The sequence below is a fragment of the Galeopterus variegatus genome, unplaced genomic scaffold (genome assembly GCF_000696425.1).
Source record: "Galeopterus variegatus unplaced genomic scaffold, G_variegatus-3.0.2 Scaffold3951, whole genome shotgun sequence".
NCBI classification, from domain to species: domain Eukaryota; kingdom Metazoa; phylum Chordata; class Mammalia; order Dermoptera; family Cynocephalidae; genus Galeopterus; species Galeopterus variegatus.
This window is the reverse complement of record NW_007730062.1, coordinates 38,873-55,600: the sequence shown is the minus strand read 5'-3', so window position 1 is coordinate 55,600 and position 16,728 is coordinate 38,873.

Here is a 16,728-nt window from a genome sequence, read left to right as displayed (position 1 = left end):
CCCCGTCCTGGACCAGGGACCGGCAACGGGATCGCAACCCTCGGCGTTGCTCCCGCGCCCCGCTCAACCAGTGAGCGGGAACCGGTCCGTATGTGGGATCCGAACCCTCGGGCGGGAGCGCCGCCGCGCTTCCCAAGCGGCGCACTATCCAGTGCGCCACCGGGCCGGCCCTGCCTTGAGATTTTTACTCAGAATTCTTTTTCAGTCATTTCAGGGGTTTCCTGCTGTATAGCGTCTGGTTCTTGAGAGTTACTATATTCCTTTGATGAACTCATTTTCTTGTTTTTCATGTTTCTAGTATCTCTATGTTGATGTCCAGTCATCTGGTACAGCAGTTGCTTCTTCTATTACTCTAGAGTGGGCCTTAAGGAAACTCCTATAGATGTGTTTTATATTTACTGTTGAGTAGGGTGTTTTAGTATTGGTTCTGGGTAGATGTAGTGTAGTCTCTGTGTGGGTACTTCAGCTGTAGTCAATGTTGGAGTTGTATGTGTGTGTATCCGTGCTAGGCACTGGGGCATTTAGCAAGTGTTCAGTGGCTCACCTGCACAGTGACAGTGGCTGCTGCAGCTGTTGCTGCTGTGGTAGCATGTTGCCCTTACAGCAGTGGTGGCTGTGGCTTTGATAGGCTGCCTGCATAGCAGCAGTGGCTCCAGTGGTGGTGGGCTGCTTGCATAATGATGGTGGCTGCCTGTGGCACCACTGGTGGCAGCAACAGCAGTGGCAGTTGGAGCAGTCACTCCTTTGGTTGCAGTGTCTGCAGCAACAGCCCACATAGCTACAATGTTGGAGCAGAGTTACCCTGTTGTGGTGGCAGTGGTGTCAGCAGCTGCAACTGCCTCCCTCACATCTGCGCTGTCTGCTGCAGCAGTGTATTTACCTCGGGGATGGCATTGGCACCAGTGGTTATAACTGCCTCCCACCGGTCTGTGGTGTCTGTGGTTGGCAGGGGGTTACCTCATGGCAGCAGCAGCAGCGGCAACTGCCTCCCTCATGTTTCTGGTGTCCTTGCAGTAGTGGGGTTAACTCACAGCAGCAGCAGTGATGGAGTGATGATTGCGTGATGAGGTGGTTGCAGCTAATCCCTTGCATCTGCAGAATCTGCAGCTGCAGTGACAGGCCACCCACAAGACTGCTGCTCTGTAGGGAGCTGTTCTGCAATGGGCAACAGTTCTGGGACTTGACAGTGGCTCTGGCGACCGAGGCAGCAGTGGCAGTGGGCCCATTTCAGTCTTCTTTTGTGGGAGGAACATGCCCAGGACACCTATAGTCTGCCATTTTCCTGGAAGTCTCTACATTTTTCTACACCTACGTGTTTGCAGTCTTATAATGAACTTGTAGGCATATACAAGTCAGTGCTAGACAGGAGTGGGAATGAAGATTTTGTGAATCACTGTTACTCTATTTTGTGATAAATTGCCATCATTTATTAATCAGAAAATCGTGGCTTAGTCATGAGCCTGAGAAACTTCTTTAAATTATTTTAGTAGGTGTCTTGCATACTAATTGAGATAAAGAATGTAAAGCACCATGCATGGCTGGTTGTATACAATCAAATTGTAGCCTGTAGTAGTAATAATAGTAGTAGCAACAGCAGCAGTAGTATCATAGTAGCTGAACAATGGCCCCTAAAGATGTCCAAATCTTAATCTGTCAATACGTTACCTTATTTGGCAAAAAGGACTTTACTTATATGATTAAATTAAGGATCTTGAGATAAGGACGTTATCCTGGATTATTCTACAGGGCCCGGTGTAATCACAAGTGTCCTTATAAGAAGGAGACAGAAAGATAAGAGAGCAACTGGAAGATACTACACTGCTGGTTTTGAAGATGGAGGTGGAGGCCAGGAGCCAAGGAATTCAAGCAGCCTCTATAAGGTAGAAAAAGTAAGGAAACAAATTCTCCCCTAGAGCCTCCAGAAGGAATGCAGCCCTGCCAACACCTTGATTTTAGGACTCTGACCTCCACAACTGAAAGATAATAACTTTGTGTTAAGTCACTAAGTTTGTGGTCATTTGTAACAGCAGCAATAGAAAACTTCTGAGGTCGTAAAAGTAATGATATTGGAGAACATCAGAGAAAAAGACCACTACAAATGTGAAATCCACAATGCTTGTTGGAAATTTTAAAAGTTAATGTGAAATGCCCAGAGAGTAGACTACCAGTGGCTTTCCAAGAGTGGTGTATATACATGCTAAAGACAAACCTCACTTAAAGTAAGGTTTCTTCAAGGGGGTATTTAAATACTGAATAATAGCGAGCACTATAATTAGTCAGACAGCCCATCCCACAGATCTCTCATGAAAGATGAAGAAGGCAGCAAATTCCTTTAGACAATCAGTTGGGGAAAAAGATAGGGTGGAAAAGTTTAGCATTGAGATTGTTTAGTCGTAGATTTACTTTGCAGATTCAAGCCTCCTTTAGGTTATCTTTCGTTATTACATAGGGAAGAGTACCAAGCTGTTTAGAAAAGCATCTGACCAGCTCCTAGAACCCAGGGAATTCCTCTTTGAAAGGGCATTGTGCTCCGTGATATAAAGTAGCTTTGTTAAGCTTACCAAGACACAGGTTTTTCTTCAGCCCATTATTAAAAAATACTGTCTTTTGTAGAGACCTTGTTAAGGTCTCAAGCCTTATTAAGTATAACTCCAGCTTCTGATTGTTCATAGTCAGGAACTTCTCACCAGAAGACCTCATTTGAAGCTTTGCTTTGAAGGATGGGACAACCACTCAGCTTTGTTCTCTACCTTCCTCCAAAAAGTCTGGTAGAGCGGGTCAAAGTGATTAGATTATTTTGGTAAAGATATGTAAAAGGGTCTTAAATCATAATAAATATAACAAGTTTTTTATTTCTCATAACAGAAATCAGGATCAGATTATTTCAAGATTGATTAATTCAAAGGTACAACATTTCTACGGATTCTGTATGATTCTCTTGGCTCTCCTCTCATGATTGTAGGATAACTGCTCTGGCCCCAAATATCACATCTCATTTCTAACATCTAAATGTAGGAAGGGGGCCGGCCCAGTGGCGCACTGGATAGTGCGCCGCTTGGGAAGCGCGGCGGCGCTCCCGTCCGAGGGTTCGGATCCCACATACAGACCGGCTCCCGCTCACTGGCTGAGCGAGGCGCGGGAGCAACACCAAGGATTGCGATCCCGTTGCCGGTCCCCGGTCCGGTACGGGGGCAACACTGAGGGTTGCAATCCGTTGCCGGACACGGAAAAAGACAAAAGACAAAAAAATAAATAAATAAATAAATGTAGGAAGGGATGATCCTCATCCAGGTTTTTTTGTTTGTTTGTTTTTCCATTTAAAAGTTAGAAAAACCTTACAAAAGTACCCAAGTGGACTTCCATTTATGCGTTATACTGTCCTGGGTTGTATCACATGACCATGCCTAAACCAATCCCTGCAAGAGAGAGAGAATCATTATGAATGCTTTGGACTAACATTCACTTTCTAAGGCTGGGGAGTGATCCATTAAGTAACCTCAACAAGATTAGAGTTCTGTTAGCAAGGAGAAAGGAAAATGCTGTAGAAAAGTAGGTGGTGGGCAGAATTTGGCCTGCTCCTGCTCTAGTGGAGCGTTTCTCAACTTCCCTGAGCCTGCTTATGACCACCTGGTAGTGTGAAAAACAGATTCTGGGCCCTTTTTCAAAACTGAATTTTGTTGACAAGCATCTCAGGTGTTTCTTATAGCAGGCAACTTATGGACAATGTGCTCTATGTGGCCTTCTCCCTGTACAAGTCCCTCGGAGTGTGTGTGAAGAAAAGCCTAGAGGAGCTCTCCACACTGAAGTAGATGTTTGGGCTCTTTCTTACCTAGCCATGGGCTCACAAGAACATTACCATTATGATCGTGTATAAAAAGTGAAATGACATATAACTGAAACAATTTTCCAGATGACAGAATTCATAGGTGCCAGGTACTATTCTAAGTACTGTTCATTAACTATTTTACACTTTATAACTTTGTGCAGTAGGTACTGTTATTATCCCCATTTTACAGATGGACAAATTAAGGCTCCATCAAGAGGTTAGGTGACTTAACCAAGGTCACACAATAAGTAGAGAAACTAAGTTCAAACCCAGACAGTTTGGCTCTGGAATTTGTACTTATGATCACTATAGCCTGCTGTCACCTACACTATATATGTATTTCGTTCAGCCTAGATACTGGAACCAAAAGTTAGTTTATTTGATTTGTTATTTGAGATATCCAGACACTTTTAAATTTTTGGATCTAGCTCCGACTAGCAGCGCTTCTAATTACATTATTTTTAAAATTTGATTTCCCTTCCCTCTCTGTCCTATATGAGACCATATTCAGTTCAACAAGAAAACTGAAAGCCTTTAAGAGAGCTACGCCTTCATGGCTGACATATTTTTTGTGAAGGCATGCCCCAATGCTTATATTTTCCATGATGGAGGCAGTGGTGGATCATGAGGCTACTGTGAGAAGTTTCCACCATTGCACTGATACAACAGCCAGCTGAAGGGCAATCCCATCCCTGCTGTTCTGGTTCAACAGAAACCTCCCTTCAGGAGGCAGAGTAGGTGAGAAACCAACTGGCTGTCAGAGTGACAGATGGTCTGTCTCTGAATGGGGTACCAAGTGGATGGAAAACTTCTCTTTTTTTCTCCCCTCTACCGGAGTATTTTATTTATTTATTTTTTATTTTTTTTTGAAGGAAAACATCACAAATTAAATTTAAAGTCAGTTGATAAGGAACAAATTTAACACTCAAAGATTAAGATCTTTAATGCAAAAAGAACTCAAAAATGAATTAGAAAAATCTAATCAGAAATTTGGTGAATGACACAAGCAGATAAGTCACACATCCCAAAGAAACACATGTGGCTAATAAGAACATTCTAAGATGTTGTTGGGGGGTGGTGGAGAGGGCTGACCCTTAGCTCCTGTGTCAAGACTCTGGGCTCCTGGCTCTGTTCCTTGTCTGATTGTGGGAAGGGGCAGGGCTTGAGGCCCACAGCCCCCGTCTCAGGACCCCAGGTGGCTGGCTTTGTTGCTTACCTGGTTGTTGACTTTGGAGTTTAATGTCACAGGATAGCCAAGGGCCTAAAGGAGCTAATAAAGGCAAAGGGTTGCTTATAATTCCCAGAGTTAGACTTGTCTGGATGGCACTGGGGCCTCCCAGGTCCAGGAACTAGAGCATGGAGTTTTTCTCTGGAGATAAAAGGAGATAACAGAATGAAAATTGTAGAAACAATATTACAGGACCAGGACCATATGCTTAACAAGGTTCAGGATCAGTTCCAAATCTGAAGAGGCCAATGTCAGAGCCCATAGTTGGGTTATGTGGAAACAAGAGATCAGGAATGGAACATGGGTTTTGTTATATCCTTCTCCCAAGAAATGGAGGGAATGGATATCTGGTGAGCAAAAAAAAAACAAGTTGGAAACAGACAGCTGGCAGACATACCTATAGAATTCCCAAGGTAAAGAACTCTAGAGAGCTTTTGGCAGGTTTTCATAGAATTGCCACAGGCCTCAGAAAGCCAGCAAGGAGACAGTGTTAACTCTGGTGGTGGTGGTCAGGATCATTGGGGTAATGATGGTGGTTCTTCATGCCGATGGTGATTGTGATATTGTGGTGATGGAGACGGTGCTGTGGTAATGGTTGTAGTGGTAGTGCACACAGTGCTGTTCGTGGTCAAGGTGGCAGTGCAGGTCATATGGTGATGATGGTGGTAATAGAATTGTTGCTTTTAGTAGTGGTGGAATTGGAAAGGGGAAGAAATCAAGGCCCGTAGGGCTTGATCGAGGAAAAGAAAGTAGAGGTACTAAATCTTTTATTGCCCCAGCTCCACTCTACAGACTCTTGTAAAAGAAGGGAAATATAAAAATTTGACCTTGAACCTGGCCTAAAAATTCAATCTGATAACTTTGAAGTCAGGACAGAAAAACAGTACATTCAAAAGCTTCTGCTTATTGTTTAGCAAGAGATAGCAACCTGTGGTAGATGGTTTTTTTTATTTAGGAAGATATGTTTATGGGCTTCTTGATTTTGGAAGTGAAGTTTTTACATCTACCCCTACTCTTGATGAAAAAGGTCAGGACCACCTTACTGTACTACTCCAAGGAGCATCATTCACTCTACAGTATGAATGGTACCCCTGGAGAAGTTTAGTGGCCACACTGCAGCTGTACTCAAGGCCTGGCACAACAGAGTGGCCTATAGTGGTCTGAGAAACCAGGACTGGGCCCTGAATTTAGGGAAGGTCTAAGAAGGCAGAAAGTTTCCTAACGGAAAAGAATATTGCCAACAGCAAGGAGACAGGCCAGGCGCAACACTGGACTCAGTAAGACATTCCCAGCAATGGGTAGCAGCAGTCCATGAACTTAGAAAGGACATCGTCGATACCTAAACTTTAAGTTCTTTCCAGTTCTAACTCAATTTACCTTGTGTTATTCACAAGTCTTAAGTAACGTCTTACAACGGTCTGTGTCTTTGATGCATTAAGAAATGCTTGGGAGGGGGTTATTGTCCACTCTTGGGGTAATGCAAATAGGGAGAGACAAGTCTGCAGGTGACAGAAAACTGAGCCAGGAGAAGAACGTCAGGCAACCACCAGGAAAATGTAATTACAGGAACAATTTAATCACTGCTATAGACTGAATATTTATATCTTCCCAAAATTCATACGTTAAAACCTAATCCCCAGTGTGCTGGTATTTGGAGGTGGGGTCTTTGGGAGCTGCTTAGGTTATGAGGGCAGAACAATTATTAGTGGGATTAATGCCCTTATAAAAATAGAGACCCAAGAGAGATGCCTCATCTCTTCTGCCATGTGAGGACACAGCGAGAAGACAGACAGCCATCCTATGAACTAAGAAGCAAGCCCTCGCCAAATCTGCTAGTGCTTTGGTCTTGGATCTGGAAGCTGTGAAAGTTCCAGAATTGTGAGAAATAAGTTTCTGTTGTTTGTAAGCCACCCAGTCTATGATAATTTGTTATAGCAGCCTGAATGGACGAAGACAAGCATCTTCTGTAAAAATTCAGGGCACATAATAACCTTCCCATAAATAAGAAGGTTGGGAGTTGAGTTTTTTTATTGAGATATTTAAGAAAGGGGTGACCCTGGAAGGCTGGAGAACTTGAAGATATTTAGGTACAGTAAAAATATCTACTGATACTTATTAAACATTTATTGATATTTATTGAACATTTACTATGTGCTAGGCCCATACTAAGTTCCTTATCTCAATTTACAGCTAAGAAAATAGGCATATAATAATTTTTTTTAACCAAGAGAATGTACCCAGTAAATGATAGTCTTATTTAAACATAAATTTGTTAAATTTCAAGTTCACATTCAAAATTACTAGTCTATAAACATGATGATTGTACATTCCGATCACTGAAAATGTTGGGAGAATGCACCCCAATGTATGCATATTTATTTATTCATAAATTATGTATACCTTCTTCTCTACTAATATATGCATTTATAAAATAGACACAAAAATAGAAATAAAATAAGAAAAATAAATAAGTAATATAAAAAAGACTAAAAAAGGAAACATTAGTGTTGTTTATATTTATTAAATATAAACAAAATATTTTTTGTTCTCGTTAAAAACAAAAATTAATGACAGTAGCTGGAAAAAAGGATACTTTTTCCAAATAAAGTACTTTACTACAGAGATACTTACATCTAAGTGGAAGTCCATCACTAGCTGAGCTTCCTAAATTATGATACTCATTTTTTATTTTTAAGCTCCTTAAGCAAAGATTTTTGTTAAAATTCAGGTAGAAATATTTGTATTTTCAGGTGCCAGTTATTCTTGCAAACTAATAGGAAGGTGTATTTTTATACTTTCAATATATGGCTTCAATTTAGATGGCTTTTAAATAAGAAAATTCTGCTTCCATGTGTCTCTAAGAATACAGATGTGAGCATATTTATGTGATAACACTTTTTTTTAGACCCAAAATTACTTAAGATGTAAACACATCAAAATACACCTTTTCAGAATACTATCTCTGTAATAGGATTCTTGTGAAATACATAAAAATTTTTCATTCATTGTTTAAAAATGTTCCTTTTACCTTGAAAAAATGTTTTAATTGTAGATTTTTTTTTTCCCCCAAAATATATTCTAGGTCACTACAGTCAGCTACTTGTCATCAGCAACTTTGCAATGTGTTTTCATAAAATGAAAATAAATTACTCATCTTTAAATTCTGTCAGTCCTTTAAGAACTTTGTCACGAGATAACCAGTGAACCGAGATGTGATATAAAGATTTACATGGTTACAATTCTCTCCCTAATCTTATAAAATTTTACAAAGATTAAAATATTTAGGATAGGCTTTGGCAAATGCTTTCTGTAATTGGCTTGACAGTAAATATTCTAGGGTTTGTGGAACATAGGGTCTCTGTCACAACTACTCAACTCTGCCACTGTTGTCTGAAAGCAACCACAGACAATACACAAACAGATGAGCATGGGTAATATAACTTTATTTGCAAAAACAGGCAGCAGGCCAGATTTGGCCCATAGGCCATAGTCTGCCGACCCCTTATTCAGGGATGATATAATCCTAAATCTACTCAACCAAGCATGAATAAACTGCAATATGTGACAATACCCGAAAGGGAAAAAGTGTGGATACTGGACACCTGCCTCTGTTCTGGGAACCTCTCATTCTTTCCTGAGGGTACCATGACTACTCTACATGATATGTGCCCATCCAACAGACCTAATGAAGGTTGCCAGTGTTAAAAGTTGGGGAAACAACATTTTTTCTTATTTTTTTTAGATAAAAATGAATGTAAATAGATGTTGCAACATTTTTGTCCTTCATCTCAATTGATTATTGTATGCACCCTACTTTTGAGAAACTGGCTTAAAGCTACTGCACATCTGCAGGCACGAGCAGGTCATTGGGGTGAAAATGGAAGAGAGGGGTATGTGGGACCTTTACTGTTTTAACAGTAGCCACCTTTCAGATGTGGGGCACCAACGTGATGGCTGTCTTCAAGGGTGAAGTTTATGAGGTACAGAACAGAGCTTATGGCTCGTGGACAGATTTTCTAATCACTATCCAGACAAAGTCCATCATGCTGCTACCACCACTACAATTGTCATTGTTTATTAAAAGGTATGTCTTTACAACTAGACTGTGAGCTCCTTGAGGGTAACTTTGTATCTTGGTGCCTTTTTTAGAAACCAGGTATCTTGACAATTCAATAAATAATGTTTCTTGAATGAGTGACTACAGAGGCCACAGCAAGGTATAAAAGATGTGGGACCCCTTCTTAAGGAATGAGGTTAATTTAAGGTTAAGATTAAGATAAGACTGACACATGAAAATATAAGACAGTATGTGTCCCCAAAGTGTCACTGCATCACAGACCCACTAAGTGAGGGAGGGAGGAAATCACTCTGACTGAGCAGAATGGGATATCTCACCATCCCCAGGAGATGTGTCATGTGAGGAGATACAAAGTAAGGCACCAGATTTTTTTAATTTTGTTTTTATACAGATAGCCATAATGACAATAATTTAGTTGATTTTATCAAGACAGACTGCCAAACTGGAAAATTCTGTTAAAACACTAGCTACTTATGCCAAATTATGTGGTTTATTTAGACTTATCGAACCGGAAAATCCCAAATTCCTTTTCACTTGGTGCCACATAAGTATTACCTTGACTAAGTGCAGAATCTCAGACTGAATCAAGACAGCCAGCTGATGTCTTCCCCTGAAGCTGAAGGTTAACCCTATCTTCTGTATTTCACATATTTGAACTGGGGTCAGTTTATATGTCCCAAGTATTTGTAAATCTAGACATTATTTGTTGATTAAGATTCCTTTGAACGCATTAAGCTTTTAGGCCCTTATATGTAGGTCTTTTTATATCGTCAGTCTCTCTCTCTCTCTCTCTCTCTCTCCCCCCCCCCCTTCCTTCTCTGGAAACTCCTGCTGAATAAACATATTCAATTCTCCTCGGGACAGGGAAATAAACCACACAGCTGGGAAAAGAATGAATAGAAGAGTCAGTAGAATGTGAAAGTGGGAGATTAATGTTACTTTTCAAGTAGCAAAGGACTCTACTTGGAGAAACAAAGCTTGAATTCCAGTTCCTGCTTTTCTGAGAGCTTTAACCAAGTCATTTAACCCCACTGGGCCTCAGTTTCCTCATCTGTAGAATAAGTGGGTCAGATCTCTATTGTCTCTTTCAACTCTATGATTCTAAGTCAAATTAAGAAATAGTAAATCTATAGTTTGAATCATTACCACTAAAGACCTTGACCTTAGAGACATGATAAGCTTCATAAAGGAAGTTATCCAATTCCAGTATGAATGACTCCAGAGAAGGATCTTGAATATGGAAGGTGGAAAATACAAGTTGAAATCTAAGATTATTTGCACTTGTCACAGTGATCTCTGCAGGACTCTCAGACATATTTGCTGCCTGTAATTGGGCAGTCGCTCTCTGGGATGGAGCCACTTCCAGAGCTGGGAGTTGTAGATCTCTGTCTGATTTCCTGTATCTGTCTCTTTCTCTCTCTCTCAGGTTTTTCTCTCCCCACCTTCACTACCCAGTGCCCACACAACACCCCTTTCCCTCCCTCACTCCTTCAGGAATGCCAATGGTGTGTGTTGTCAAGGGCCACAAAAACAAAAGCCTTTCCTGAAACCTGATCACGAGGACAAGGGACCCTGATCCAGAGTTAGCCCAGCCCTCTCCAGTGACCCACATTTTAATAATTTCCTCTCATATGATCAGATTGTGTCATCACAGATAAGAGGCCTGTGCTTGGAAAAACCTCCTGCAACATTGACTCTGGCTTTCTCCCCTGGGTCTTGTGCTGCAGTGGAAGAGCAGTGGCCTGTAAGATGGCATTTAGAAACACCTTTGGTCTTCACCCAGCTTTGTGGAGGCAGAAGACTCTACCAGCAATTGATGGCATTCCATTCTCGAATGGAGTATTCAAAGCTGCTGTCCATGCGTTGATGCTGAGCAGTTTCTGTCCTCTCTGCCCCTCCTTGGTCGGGTTGTGCTCTCTGACTCAGCTTCACATGCAGCTGTTCTCTGGGGTGTTACCATGGCGTTTTCTAATGAGCCATCTCTCCTCCTGTAGCCCCACTGGGACTTAAACCACAGGCCACTCTGTCAATTCCCTAAGCTTTGCCACTGCATGAATTTTCACATCCGCTTTGCAGCTGATGGAAATTGTGCATACAAGCAAGTTAATTCCTCACCATTCCACTAGATATACATTTAACCACTTAATGCATTTTAAAAACAGATACTGAATGTCATTTCCATGGCTATTTTAAATCATCAATGACAGATTTTCTTTTAAATAAAATTTTTATACGCATGCATGCTTTACTTAACATGGGGCAGATTTTATCCCCATGAGGAGGAGAGGTTTTAAGTTTTATTTGCTGTCCTTCCCTGGCACAGCATTATAGGAAACCACAGAGATTGTGCTCAGAATACAGACATCTGAAAAACATTTGATTTTCATCGTAGTTCTTAAAATTTTACTGGTAGCTGAAGGCTTTTATCAGTCTATAATCATAAATGGTCCAGCACATAAAATAGCTGTGAGAGCTGAGGAAAACATTTCTGCTGGAACAAGTTCATTCTTAGAAACCAAGGCCTGTTTGAGCTTTGAAGGGGGAAATTACAATTTCTATATGCATTGGAAAGTATTTTTCAAGAAAAGTCATCCTTTTTTTTCAATTCTCTATCTGAACATTGGTTAGGTTAGTTGTTCAAATCTCTGAATGGATTAGAAATGAATGCACTGTCTTCCAAAGGGGATACCTATCCTAAGAGGAAATGCTTGTCCTGAAACATTTCTTAAACTCGATTTTACAGAGACCATACTCAAGCCCTGGCTGAGAGACGCACATATATGTGGCCAGTCAAGAAGCAGACTACACAACTGATTTTAGGAGCTTCTCTACTTTTAACATTTAAAAGTCATTTCAAGTGGAACTGTGATGTCTATGTACACATGAAAAGAACTTCGTGTGAAAGTTACATATGTAATTATACTATACTGCTTTATTTTTCAAAACATCTTACTTTTTTTAAGTTTATTAATTTTTTTTTTTTACATTCTAAGATGCTGTTGGGGAGCGGTTGTAGGGGATGAGGAGAGGGGAAGGGGGAAAAAATAGGGTGGGAGAAGGAGGAAGGAGGGTTGAGGCCCATGGCACCCCCCCCCAATTCCTGCAGGGAGACCAGGGCACTTCATGTGGTGGCTTGGTGGTCGCCAGTGGGCTGGTTGTGGGTGTTGGGGGGGGCAAGGCTGAGGCACTTGGCCCCCCACTGTCCTGCATTGGGAGCCTAGGGTGCTTCCTGCAGCAGCATGGTAGTTGTCACTTGGCTGGTTGTGGGTGTTGGAGGGCGTGGCTCAGGCCCCTGGCCCTTTCCCCTCCCTGGCTTTGGAGCCCAGCGGGCTTCTGATCCTCTTAGTTTTATAGGTATTCTTTGGTGATGTGAGACCTTTACTAGTTAATATCAAACTTTGTCTTTGGTCTGTGGGTACTTTTTGTTTTTTCTTTCAGTTCTGTGTTGGATTATTTGCTGTTCCCACCACTTAAACTCTGCACTGGAACTAATTTGTTCCCCTTTGCTTACTTCTAAAATGGGGGAACTTCCTGTGGGGACCAGCACTTGAGCCCTGTGGTTGAGCTAAATTGCTGCTTTGCTGCTGATTCCCGTGGGAAGGCTTTTTGTGCAGCTCAGGTTTTAATGGTTGACCTTGAAAGTGCTTCCAGGTCTTGTAAGTTCTGGTACACCTGGATTGTGTGGAAACTCTGGTCTGGGCCTGAGTCTTTTCATCAAACTGCACCCCTGCAGATCTGCATTCATGACCAGTCTCCACCGAGTGGTCCTGTGCTGATTGTGGGGCAGATCAGCTGTCCATGCTGTGCCCCAGTGTTCCCTGGTGGGCCCGTCTCCCCCACCGCCTGCACTCCAAACACTTCCCATGGGATGGGCCATGTGCTGGTCCCTTGTGATGACTCACCAGCCTCTGAGTGGCTCCTTTTTTCTGTTGTCTGTGGCTCCTCACTCCTATGTGGGTCCACAGGAACCCTGTTAGTGGTCTTACTGTCCTGGGGGCCACCAAGGCCTTCTTCTCCCCTGCAGCCTCCAAGCAACTTTATCCGAAGGGCACAGCTGCAGCTTTTGCCAGCTCCTGCTCTGTGTGCTCAGCAGCTCCAGCCTTGAAGCAGCCAGGATTTGAAATGGTGAGAGTGGTTCTTTCTTTCTCTCATCATGGCTTCTCCTGCCTTCATGAACTCTGTGGGTCTCTCCTCCTCTTCTCCTGAGCTCTAGCAGCCCCAGCTTGGTTGTCCTTGCTTTTTTATAGTTGTAAATTGGTTGATTTGGGGGAGAGAGTGATGCTGGGGACCATTTATTCCACCATGTTGATGGGAAACCCCCATCTGTTTATTTTAATGGCTAACACATGCCCAAGTAAAAAATGCAGAAGTTTTGAAAGAATATATAGAGTTTCCCTAGTTCTCCCCAACACCTGCTGAGGCAAAAACTCATCAGTTTCTTATATATCCTTCAAAACATGACATATATGTGTATATATTTTCAAAGATGATAGCATATTCAACACATAGTTCGTGCACTTTTTTCACTTAATTTATCTAGGAGCTCAATCTCCTTCTTTTTAATGGCTGCAAATTTTTCTTTCCTGTGGTTGTTCCATAATTTACTGAACCTATCCCCTACCAATGAATTTGTGTCATTCACTGTGTATTGCTACTACAAACTATGCTGTGGCAGATATCCTCACACGTACATCTTCATGCATATGCACCATTTTCCTACAGATTAAATTCATAGAAATGGGGTTGCTGGGTCAAAGGAGAACACATTTTAAGTTTGGATAGATACATAAATGTTGCCCACCTTAGAGATTGAACCAACCTACCAGTATTCATACCCCCAACCCCCAAATACCTTCCCCAACAAAAAAATAATATGAGAGGACGATGGTCTCCTAATCAATCTCTTTGCTCTAATTGAGTTTCTGTCTTTGTGGAATTGCTTTAAAAATAGAGAAGTATATCTGACAGAATGTGACACAATTAGCACAATATTATCATTCAGGTCTCAATTCAAATGTTATTCCCTCAGCAAAGCTTCCCCGACCACCTTGACACACACATCCCCACTCTCCCTTGTGTTGACTTAATATCACTTGTCACTATCAGCAACTACTTTGCTTCTTTATAGGTTTATTTTCTCTCCTTACCCTACATCCCCCACTAGAAGGTGAGCCTTAAGAAGCAGGAAACATGACTGTCTATATTATTGTTCATCCAGCATTTTGAACAGTACATGGTGCTAATCAGCACTCAAGGGTATTGACTGAAACCTTGGGTCCAAAGGTACCAAAGATATCAGTTTACTCTGGAATACTTTCTGGAGCCCTCCAAGAAAGGTACAAAGCTGATGGCTCAGAGCAGTTTCTAACACATTCTGGGAATATTCTATAGGCTTTGGGGAGAAAGTGAGGCTCATGTCAATTTAAAGGAAAACAGATGGGGCCAATAGAAACTATCCAGTCCTCTGATTTGGGCTTAAAGAAAAATTAACTGAGTTATCCCTGGTCTGGGCAAACTGTGGGTCAAAGTGAAGGAAGAATTAATATTTGTAAAGTGATATGAAGAGCAACATTTTTTGATGAAAAAGCAGAGGTCATTGACTTTTAGTCTATGAAGCACTGTGTTTTGAGGAAGTTCTGTCAGGTGGTATGTACTCCGGAGTGATTCACTGAATACAGGTAGTAATAAATGAGTGTTTGTCGAAGGGGTGTTTCTAAGCCCTATAGGATTCTTCGGCTGGGTCCCGGGTGTGGCTGGCAGGTTTAGCTAGGCCTAACTAATTGGATTCAGCCCTGTGGGAAACTTTAGTAATGATTGTTGGTATAAACATTTCATGCTGCCCATTCACAGGCTTGGCACCAGGAAGACATGAAAATGTCATTTGAGCTTTCTAGACGTTATATATTCTGGGAGATACAGGGGACATCATGTGAATTTTCCCACTGGAAAATATTTCTCAGTCTTGATTAATTAAATACTTGAAGCAGATTCCTCTTCATTGCCAAAGAACGTGCATTTCTCAGAGTTCTTAGAGAAGTCTACTGCTCAGTTTCTTATGCAGAAATTGCATCTAGGCTTTTATGCATTAATGTCATGCCAAGGGATGGCTTTTGGGATTTTAGACCACCTTTATCCCCATTAGAGTCACCTTCCCCAATTCTTTAATATAGACAATTAGTGTTTCCTTAAGCTTGCATAAAGTGCTATGAAAGTGCAGCTTCAAAGTCTAGCCAGCCCCCACTTCCAGCGGGACTACTGTTCCTAAACACCCTGAGAGAGAAATTTTTAAGTCTCCCCTGGGCATGATCATCCAGATTTGGAAAGACAAGAAAAAGCAGCCATCACATGGCTGTTTGTCTAAAGACAGCCTCATTTGTCAGCTCTTTGCTTCTTCCTGGCCAGGCACACCACCTCCAGAGAATTCATTCTCAGTCGCCTTTTGTAGCTCTCCCTGCTCTAATCTCAATGACCCCAGAAATGTAAGTAAACTTCTGACTCTGTGGAAGAATGTGGTGGGACTGGGTTATCCTGCATGGGACAGACTAGCAGCTCCTGTTTCAGGAGAACTTCTCAGAATCTTTCAAGTAGTTTTCTTCTCAAGCCCAGGCTCTACAAGCAGAAACTTCCAAATATCAACACTTAGAAAAAAGTCACACAGGATGCTCACTCTAAGGGCTGTGCAAAGGTCGGGCCGCTCTCAGTCTGGAACTTGAGCAAGTGCCCTCTCCAAAGCTGGGAAGAAAATACAATGCAAAAATGGAGGTGGCCAGAGGCAGTCAGGGTCAGTTCGAATCACATAATTTCTAAGATATAAGGACCAAAATTGATCCAAAGGGTTCCAGATGCTCCTCCTTTTCATAACATATACCTTCTAGATCTTTTGTAACATACCCTTCAATGAAAAATGAACTACGTATTTGTGTTTAGGACATGCACAAGATTTTGAAAGTAGGTAATGCTAGAATTCTGTCCCATTTAACCTTAGAGGTCATCAAATGTCCATCTGCTTGCCTTAAATTTTCTGTCCAGGAAATAAAAATTTTTCCACAAGTAACTTAAGTTGCCTTGGGGAAAAAGGTAGAGAGGGACACATACTGCCTAGCATGTGGACAGTGAATGTGTGTGATCCCATTCATATGACCCACCGAGACTGTTTCTGAAACAAAATGCCCTCTAAATAAGAGAGCTGCCCTCTAGAAACGCTCATTTCGCCAAGTCTGGCTTAAAGCCTTAACAACATCTGCCCTTCAAATGAATACTTGACAGGAGCTCTCTCTGCTCAGCCATGCTCACCATGTGATATGCTGCACTGCCATGTCTTAAAGTCACCACCGAGAACAAGGCTCTCACCAGAAGCTTTCCCTGGACTTTGAACTTCCCAGTCTCCAAAACTGTCACAGGACCCCCATTCCAAAAAGGGTCCTGCCCCATGCCTTGGAAGAAGAAACGCTGCATAGATAGGCCAAAAAGAATCTGAATGAACAGGCCTTGCTGGGTTTCCCACCCAGTCTGTTAGTGTTAGATCATATCCTTTTTGCCCAATCACATTTCTATGCAGTTGTCCATGCTTCACTCATGTCTACGTAATGAAGCTTC